Source organism: Neoarius graeffei, chromosome 28 (genome assembly GCF_027579695.1).
Source record: "Neoarius graeffei isolate fNeoGra1 chromosome 28, fNeoGra1.pri, whole genome shotgun sequence".
Lineage (NCBI taxonomy): Eukaryota > Metazoa > Chordata > Actinopteri > Siluriformes > Ariidae > Neoarius > Neoarius graeffei.
This window is the reverse complement of record NC_083596.1, coordinates 36,883,714-36,894,039: the sequence shown is the minus strand read 5'-3', so window position 1 is coordinate 36,894,039 and position 10,326 is coordinate 36,883,714. Positions and strand designations below refer to the sequence as shown.

Genomic DNA, 10,326 nt, shown 5'->3' with positions numbered 1-10,326 from the left:
GTCTCCAGATCTCAACCCCATAGAAAATCTTTGGAGGGAGTTGAAAGTCCGTGTTGCCCAGCGACAGCCCCAAAACATCACTGCTCTAGAGGAGATCTGCATGGAGGAATGGGCCAAAATACCAGCAACAGTGTGTGAAAACCTTGTGAAGACTTACAGAAAACGTTTGACCTCTGTCATTGCCAACAAAGGGTATATAACAAAGTATTGAGATGAACTTTTGTTATTGACCAAATACTTATTTTCCACCATAATTTGCAAATAAATTCTTTAAAAATCAGACAATGTGATTTTCTGGATTTTTTTTTTCATTTTGTCTCTCATAGTTGAGGTATACTTATGATGAAAATTACAGGCCTCTTTCATCTTTTTAAGTGGGAGAACTTGCACAATTGGTGATTGACTAAATACTTTTTTGCCCCACTGTATGTGATAGACCAACACAGAGTAGCACATAATTGTGAAGGGAAATGAAAATGATAAATGGTCTTCAAAATTTTAAACAAATAAAAATCTGAAAAATGTGATGTGCATTAGTATTTAGCCCCCCTGCGTCAATACTTTGTAAAGCCACCTTTTGCTGCAATTACAGCTGCAAGTCTTTTGTGGTATGTCTCTATTAGCTTTGCACATCTAGACACTGAAATTTTTGCCCATTCTTCTTTGCAAAATAGCTCAAGCTCAGCCAGATTGGATGGAGAGCGTCTGTGAACAGCAATTTTCAAGTCTTGCCACAGATGCTCAATGGGATTTAGGTCTGGACTTTGACTGGGCCATTCTAACACATGAATATTCTTTGATCTAAACCATTCCATTGTAGCTCTGGCTGTATGTTTAAGGTCATTGTCTTGCTGGAAGGTGAATCTCCTTCCCAGTCTCGTCTTTTGCAGCCTCCAACAGGTTTTCTTCCAGGATTCCCTGTATTTAGCTCCATCTATCTTCCCATCAGCTCTGACCAGCTTCCCTGTCCCTGCTGAAGAAAAGCATCCCCATAGCATGATGCTGCCATCACCATGTTTCACAGTTGGGATGGTGTGTGCAGGGTGATGAGCAGTGTTAGTTTTCCGCCACACATAGCGCTTTGCATTTAGGCCAAAAAGTTCAACTTTGGTCTCATCTGACCAAAGCACCTTCTTCCATATGTTTGCCGTATCCCCTACATTTCTTATGCCTGTCTTTCAACAATGGCTTTCTTCTTGCCACTCTTCCAAAAAGGCCAGGTTTGTGGAGTGTACGACTTATAGTTGTCCTGTGCACAGATTCTCCCACCTGAGCTGTGGGTTTCTGCAGCTCCTCCAGAGTGATCATGGGCCTCTTGGCTGCTTCTCTGACCAGTGCTCTCCTTGCTCACTCTGTCAGTTTAGGTGGACGGCCATGTCTTGGTAGGTTTGCAGTTGTGCCACACTTTTTCCATTTTTGAATGATGGATTGAACAGTGCTTCTTGAGATGTTCAGAGCTTGGGATATTTTTTTTATAACCTAACCCTGCTTTAAACTTCTCCAGAACTTTATCCCTGACCTGTCTGGTGAGTTCTTTGGTCTTCATGATGCTGTTTGTTCTTCAGTGTTCTCTAACAAACCACTGAGGCCTTCACAGAGCAAGTGTATTTATGCTGAGAGTAAATTACACACAGTAGGACTCTATTAACTAATTAGATGACTTCTGAAGGCAATTGATTGCACCGGATTGTATTTAGAGGTATCAGAGTACAGGGGGCTGAATACAAATGCACACCACATTTTTCAGATTTTTATTTGTTTAAAATTTTGAAGACCATTTATCATTTTCATTTCACTTCACAATTATGTGCTACTCTGTGTTGGTCTATCACATAAAATCTCAATAAAAAAACGTTTACGTTCGTGGTTGTAAGGTGGAAAAATGTGAAAAAGTTCAAGGGGTGTGAATACTTTTGCAAGGCACTGTATGTTAATTTACCATGCAAACATCAAATAATAAAACATGAGTAGAAGGGAATAACACATTTTATTACATAGTAAAAAAAAATCCCAACTAAATAGCCCAACAGTTTGAGCACTGAAACACACTTTGACTTTGACTCCGAGCTACTGTCCTACTCCCGCTGAGTGGTGGGAGGGCGTGTCGGGAGGTCCTTATCACTGAGCATGGCGTCGCTAGCTGAAACATACATGAAAATCAGCATATATAATATTAATTACATAAGCATATAGATACCAAAATTAATGTTTAAAGCATGTGTATTATAGTGCAAGAGGTTTAATTAGTATTTACCTGTGAAAATACCTCTGGCAGGGTGCTGTGCCTTCTGCCGGCTTGAAGGCATACTTCTCCCTGTCCGTGCAGGGCTTGCCGGTGCTGCTACCATCATCAAATTCTTCCTCCTTCTCCCCCTCTGCCGTTTCAGGCTGGGTTACTTCACTTTTGTTTGCTTCTTCTTGGGTCTCATTTTCTAAACTTTAAACTGAAATTTTCAAATTTTTCCCACAAAATATCCAGTGTTCAGTCGAAAGACAGATGCAGAATGTTGCAGACACGCTTTTATACCCACTCCTGGCTTGCGTTACATGCAAGTTATGAGTGATTGTCACGTGCTAATCACGTGCTTCACACATGCTTCACAAGGGCAGCCCGTACTCCCAGTGCAGGAAACTGGTAAAATGCAAGTCAAATGCACTCCACACTCACTGATCACGTGCGTCAGACATGCACGGCTCACGGGCTAACGGTGCAATTTTTCCCATGCCTCGAGGAAGTCAGGCGTGCAACCTGTACTTGACAAGTACTTTGCCGTACTCCTCCCCCAAACTTTCTCCAGGGTTCACCACAACCCTGCGGCACGACTGCGAGCTACCAAACCCTGCGACCCATATTTGTCCAAAACACTCATGTCAGGTTGTGAGTGTGGCATTACATTCAACCCATATTCCCCCATAAATTGACATTGTTACACATGTATCAGTTTCAACTTGTGCATTGTCATTAAAGCCCTTGATCATTTTGAGTGTTGTATCTGTTACTGTAGATCTGATGGATTTTTCAGGCATTTGTATTCCATCACTGGCTGAAAATTTGGGTGGGGCGGGTTTACATATTTCATGACAGATAAACACAAGATACATCTCATCTCGTATCATTATCTCTAGCCGCTTTATCCTGTTCTACAGGGTCGCAGGCAAGCTGGAGCCTATCCCAGCTGACTACGGGCGAAAGGCGGGGTACACCCTGGACAAGTCGCCAGGTCATCACAGGGCTGACACATAGACACAGACAACCATTCACACTCACATTCACACCCATGGTCAATTTAGAGTCACCAGTTAACCTAACCTGCATGTCTTTGGACTGTGGGGGAAACCGGAGCACCCGGAGGAAACCCACGCGGACACGGGGAGAACATGCAAACTCCACACAGAAAGGCCCTCATCGGCCACGGGGCTCGAACTTGGACCCTCTTGCTGTGAGGCGACAGCACTAACCACTACACTACCGTGCCGCCCCCACAAGATTCATATCAAATGTAATTTATGGATACTAGATCATGTTTAAATACAAGGTGTGTATGATAATTGCTTTACATCCAAGTTTTCATGAGGTTTTGGTGTAATCAGACCATTATCATACAAATATAATGCCAATATGAACTGATAACATGACCCATCACTTACAGTTACAGCACTTGTGTGTAAACTCTAAAGCCTAAAAAGCCTAAAAAGCGTGGTAGCTCTTCTACTATGAGAAAGTTTGTAAATTTATAACTCAGATGGGTACAATGATTGTTAATAATAACAATCATTAATTAATACATAACATTTATAAAACCTGATATAGCTTTAGCTGCAGTTAATAGCCCACAAATGTCAGCAAGCACCTGGGGACACTCATAGCAGACTTCCTAATTGCTAGGACATGATAATACCTGCCACGCATTGGGGTGACAGGGTGACTATCATTCCCCTCGAATTAAGCTTCCTTGTTATGCATCATATGGTTTCCTCCAGTCAGGAGTATGGCCATACACTTTTGTCTATGCTGTCTGCTCTAGCAAAGGCAGAGTAAGACATTAGTTTGAAATAGCCAGCCTCGAAAGGAGTGGTGTTCCTGAGTGATGGGGGTATGAAGGATGCATTGCACTAACCCCATGATATGACCCAGTCAAACAGACAGGCTTAAAATCTCTCAGACAAGGACCACTGTCCTTCTGGAAATACGTTCAATAGAATCCATTGCGGGGCGGCACGGTGGTGTAGTGGTTAGCGCTGTCGCCTCACAGCAAGAAGGTCTGGGTTCGAGCCCCGTGGCCGGCGAGGGCCTTTCTGTGTGGAGTTTGCATGTTCTCCCCGTGTCCACGTGGGCTTTCTCCGGGTGCTCCGGTTTCCCCCACAGTCCAAAGACATGCAGGTTAGGTTAACTGGTGACTCTAAATTGACCGTAGGTGTGAATGTGAGTATGAATGGGTTGTCTGTGTCTATGTGTCAGCCCTGTGATGACCTGGTGACTTGTCCAGGGTCTACCCCGCCTTTCACCCGCAGTCAGCTGGGATAGGCTCTAGCTCGCCTGCGACCCTGCAGAACAGGATAAAGTGGCTAGAGATGAGATGAGATGGGAATCCATTGCTCTGACCATAGGATCATAGGTGTCAGTTTTCTCTGGTGCTTCTGCCCAGAGAAAACTGACTTTCTTGGGATGGACTGTTTCTCAATGGGTATGGACTTCAGCTAACCCCAAGTCCCACAGGCTTAGGAGTCCAGAGAAAAGCTGCAGTTTATATCGCTGTAGTTTAATCATCAGAAAACCCATTTGGGTGACAGGGTAGCTAGCATTCTCTTCTCCCAGGTTTCTTTGGCCACAGGCCCAAAGACTGACCCTGGTACATAGAGCAAATTTTATAGGGTTGTTTTGCATGCCTTTAGCAGTGTCAACTAAGCCAACCATAACTGGTGCAGTTACAAAATTAAATTGGAGGAGAGCCATCCTGTGTGCCAAGTGCAGAAGTGCAGGTTCAATCAACCTCATCACTGAGGGGTCCACTTGTCTACTTGAGCAATCAATACTCTTTGCACTATGGCCTAAAAAGGTTTTGCAGCCAGAATAGTCCAAAACAATTCATCTGGCACCCTCTGTGTTCATACCAACATGGGCCACTGCCATTTTTAGATTGGCTATTATGGCTCTTTTCACACCTTTTTCCTTAGCCTGCAGGCTGGCAGAGGCTAATTCTCATCTACTCTCACACAGTGATGCTGGTTACCACTGAGACACATCTTATGATGATGATCAACTGCCAGACTCTATAACCCTTCCAGAAGTAGACACTAATATACACTAGATAGCCAAATGTTTGTGGACACCTGACCATCACGCCTATATGGGGGACTTCTCCCAAGTGTTGCCACAAAGTTCGAAGCACATAGTTGGACACAAATTTGTCTGTGCTATAGCATTACAATCTTCCTTCAATGGAAGCAAGGTGCCCGAACATGTTCCAGCAAGGTTGGAGTAGAAGAATTGGAATGGCCTGTACAGAGCCTCAACCCCTCTGAACATCTTTGCAATGAACTAGAACTCTGACTAGACCCCAGGCATTCCAGAATTCAGGTCCATGTCTCTGTTGGACTTCCACTGACAGTCATGAACTCTTTCCACTCGTGGCTTCTGCTTTAACATCATGACTTGGGTCATCTCTGACTCCAAATTGGATTCTAGATCCACCAGGCAAGCATGCCATATCAGCATTGGGATCACTGCACATTCTGTGTGTGAAACATCCATTCTGGCACCTGCTTCTGCCTTCAGCTTCCAGAGAGCCTGGGTTCTGCATTATCATGCTTACTTTGCTTCTTGGAACCAAGCTGTGAATAGTGGGATCATACAATTCACCATCAAGAGCTCTATTCTGAAAACAACTTTCACAGAAATACAGTGCTTCAGAAAAATACCACAATGTATTCTGAAAAGTGGGACTACCCTTCCATGATTTACCAATAAGAGCGCTATTGCAATTATAATTTTCTCAGAAATACAGCTTTTAAGAAAAAAAAAGCCACAATGTATTGTAAACAGAGTGACTGCCATTCTGAGATATACATTTCAGAAAATGGGGCTGGCAATTATGGAGTTCACTGTAAGTACTATACAGCCTTCTTGTGAGTGCTGAAGAAGAAGCCACAACATTAATATTGCATTTGACTCATGGTCACAACTTGTAATTCCCAAACTCAAATTAGGAAAAGCCAAATAAAACACCCCCTCAAGTTGAACTTCCTACTTGTCAACTTGGGGTAGTTTTCTAAACTATGAGCTGCTTCCCAGTTTATGAAGTGATTTGAAATCAATATACAGTGATGCTTGAAAGTTTGTGAACCCTTTAGAATTTTCTATATTTCTGCATAAATATGATTTTCATACAAGTCCTAAAAGTAGATAAAGAGAACCCAGTTAAACAAATGAGAGAAAAATATTATACTTGGTCATTTATTTATTGAGGAAAATGGTCCAATATTACATATCTGTGAGTGGCAAAAGTATGTGAACCTCTAGGATTAGCAGTTAATTTGAAGGTGAAATTAGAGTCAGATGTTTTCAATCAATGGGATGACAATCAGGTGTGAGTGGGCACCCTGTTTTAATTAAAGAACAGGGATCTATCAAAGTCTGATCTTCACAACACACGTTTGTGGAAGTGTATCATGGCACGAACAAAGGAGATTTCTGAGTACCTCAGAAAAAGTGCTGTTGATGCTCATCAGGCTGGAAAAGGTTACAAAACCATCTCTAAAGAGTTAGGACTCCACCAATCTACAGTCAGACAGATTGTGCACAAATGGAGGAAATTCAAGACCATTGTTACCCTCCCAAGGAGTGGTCGACCAACAAAGATCACTCCAAAAGCAAGGCGTGTAATAGTCGGCGAGGTCACAAAGGACCCTATGGTAACTTCTAAGCAACTGAAGGCCTCTCTCACATTGGCTAATGTTAATGTTCATGAGTCTACCATCAGGAGAACACTGAACAACAATGGTGTGCATGGCAGGGTTGCAAGGAGAAAGCCACTGCTCTCCAAAAAGAACATTGCTGCTTATCTGAAGTTTGCTAAAGATGATGTGAACAAGCCAGAAGGCTATTGGAAAAATGTTTTGTGGACAGATGAGACCAAAATAGAACTTCTCATCTCATTATCTCTAGCCGCTTTATCCTTCTACAGGGTCGCAGGCAAGCTGGAGCCTATCCCAGCTGACTATGGGCGAAAGGCGGGGTACACCCTGGACAAGTCGCCAGGTCATCACAGGGCTGACACATAGACACAGACAACCATTCACACTCACACCTACGGTCAATTTAGAGTCATCAGTTAACCTAACCTGCATGTCTTTGGACTGTGGGGGAAACCGGAGCACCCGGAGGAGACCCACGCGGACACGGGGAGAACATGCAAACTCCGCACAGAAAGGCCCTCGCCGGCCCCGGGGCTCGAACCCAGGACCTTCTTGCTGTGAGGCGACAGCGCTAACCACTACACCACCGTGCCGCCCCAAAATAGAACTTTTTGGCTTAAATGAGAAGTGTTATGTTTGGAGAAAGGAAAACTGCTTTCCAGCATAAGAACCTTATCCCATCTGTGAAACATGGTGGTGATTTGAAGTCAACATACAGTGGTGCTTGAAAGTTTGTGAACCCTTTAGAATTTTCTATATTTCTGCATAAATATGACATAAAACATCATCAGATTTTCATACAAATCCTAAAAGTAGATAAAGAGAACCCAGTTAAACAAATGAGAGAAAAATATTATACAAAACAGGCCCATGGTTTGGGCCTGTTTTGCTGCATCTGGGCCAGGACAGCTTGCCATCATTGATGGAACAATGAATTCTGAATTATACCAGTGAATTCTAAAGGAAAATGTCAGGACATCTGTCCATGAACTGAATCTCAAGAGAAGGTGGGTCATGCAGCAAGACAACGACCCTAAGCACACAAGTCATTCTAATGGTTAAAGAAGAATAAAGTTAATGTTTTGGAATGGCCAAGTCAAAGTCCTGACCTTAATCCAATCGAAATGTTGTGGAAGGACCTGAAGCGAGCAGTTCATGTGAGGAAATCCACCAACATCCCAGAGTTGAAGTTGTTCTATATGGAGGAATGGGCTAAAATTTCTCCAAGCCGATGTGCAGGACTGATCAACAGTTACCGGAAATGTTTAGTTGCAGTTATTGCTGCACAAGGGGGTCACACCAGATACTGTAAGCAAAGGTTCACATACTTTTGCCACTCACAGATATGTAATATTGGATAATTTCCCTCAATAAATAAATGACCAAGTATAATATTTTTCTCTCATTTGTTTAACTGGGTTCTCTTTATCTACTTTTAGGACGTGTGAAAATCTGATGTTTTCGGTCATATTTATGCAGAAATATAGAAAATTCTAAAAGGTTCACAAACTTTCAAGCACCACTGTAGCTGAGCACAGCATCAATAGTAAACAAAGTGAAAATTCAGTTGTAAATGAGCTATAGTCTATATACAAGTCTTTGCTTTCGATCGATCAGAATTATAGATATTCTTGTTAAATCGATAACACTATACAGTTTGCTCTTTGAGGAAGAAAATTTACATCACTCATCAGTTAGCTGGCTAGCTTGTTGCTAACAAAAGAGGAACATGGAGGCATACATGTTTTTTCTACACTTCGTATGTTGAACACACAGGTAAAAAATTACATTGTTCTGACCTGTGAATGACCACTTACGAGGTAAACTGAATGCAGAATTACTTGCTGTACAGTAGGCTACTGTGGCTAGATAATCTGCCAAGGGAAAAGGGATTGAAATTTGGGAACTTTGTTGCTGAAGATCCATGAATGCAATAGGTTAGCTGCAAGGGATTGAAGCCACAACCAGCAACCCAAGTTGCCAAGTTTGCTGAGATATGCCTTGGGTGCTTCTCTTCGCAGTATGAGTGGAATTTCAAGGGCAAAGCACTCCACCATATTCATGACTCAGCATTATAAGTAAGGATTACATGAGCAATCCACCACACTTTGCCCTTCTCACACATCATGATACCCCCATGGGCTCAAATTATGAGGTTAGTAGCACTTGGACGGTAGCCGATTAAAAAAACCAAACAAACAAAAAACAAACAAACTGACTGTAGTCACAAGCTATTGAATATCTTCAGAAATGTGTACAAAGGCAAGAGAAATTAAAGGGAATGTCAGCCATTGGTAATACAATTTTAGGGTATCATATGGTCACTATATGACTGTGTTAAAGGTCTTGGCATGTTCCTAAACACTGCCCCTACCTTCAGAAAACACTAAAACGAAAATATAAATCTGAAAATCAATTGCTGGATTTTCATTATTATTACAGTATAAAACTACTTTATGTGATACATTATATAGAAGTATTATCACTATTTAACTGTATTCATAATTATATTATTTAAATAAATATTATACATTAGATTACAATGCTTTCTGGGCGAGTTCTGCATTTACGAAATTTAGAACAATTCCTGAGCTGCTGTGGGTCATACTGATAATCATGCAATAATAATTCAGTCTGCTTGGTGTCAGGTGAGTTGGCAGGACATGTAAAACATTATCATACCCCAACTTTAGGCATGATTGAAGTCTGATGACACAGTGACAGGCACAGCTGTCAGCGAATCAAGAGAGAAAGAGCAAAACAGAGTGGGAGTCCATTCATCCATCCATTATCTGTAACCGCCGATCCTGAGCAGGGTCACAGGCAAGCTGGAGCCTATCCCAGCGGACTATGGGCGAGAGGCGGGGTACACCCTGGACAAGTCGCCAAGTCATTGCAGGGGTAACACAAAGACAAACAACCATTCACACTCACATTCACACCTACGGTCAATTTAGAGCCACCTAACCTGCATGTCTTTGGACTGTGGGTGAAACTGGAGCACCCAGAGGAAACCCATGCAGACACAGGGAGAACATGCAAACTCCACACAGCAAGGCCCCCGTCGGCCACTGGACTCAAACCTAGAACATTCTTGCTGTGAGGCAACAGTGCTAACCACTATACCACTGTGTTGCCAGTGGGAGTCCAATATAATCAAAATAAGAGGAAAATGGATTCAGGAGTGATGGAGTTTTATCATTATTCTTGCTGAACAAGTAAGGTCTGTTCTCTAAAGAAACTAGTGAATGCTAGTTATGCTTACTGTGGAATTGTACTGTTACCCGGATGTGAAGTTGCTTTAGCTGAAGAGATAAACATAGCTGGATAGTTGATAACTAGTTACGTTTGGTGTGTTTCTCTGTATTTTTGTATGCCATTGTTAATTCAGTGTTATCCTCTCTAAAGAAT

At 42.4% G+C, this 10,326-nt stretch overlaps 1 protein-coding gene and 1 long non-coding RNA gene across 2 annotated transcripts in view; both read right to left on the bottom strand.

Annotated features, from left to right (window-relative positions):
• Window positions 1–1,968: 1,968 nt before the first annotated feature.
• LOC132875351 (uncharacterized) lies at window positions 1,969–4,206 on the bottom strand. The gene is made up of 2 exons (XR_009651802.1): window positions 2,255–4,206; window positions 1,969–2,140 (listed from the first exon to the last, which is right to left on the bottom strand). It is a non-coding gene; the product is annotated as an uncharacterized LOC132875351 (long non-coding RNA).
• A 4,231-nt stretch (window positions 4,207–8,437) lies between these two features.
• The window catches only part of zgc:63972 (protein CutA homolog), a gene marked incomplete at its 5' end in the record, with an annotated part of 90,347 nt that continues 88,458 nt past the window's right edge, over window positions 8,438–10,326 (bottom strand). Inside the window, one exon of the mRNA XM_060912625.1 lies at window positions 8,438–10,326. This exon is cut by the window's right edge and continues 691 nt beyond it.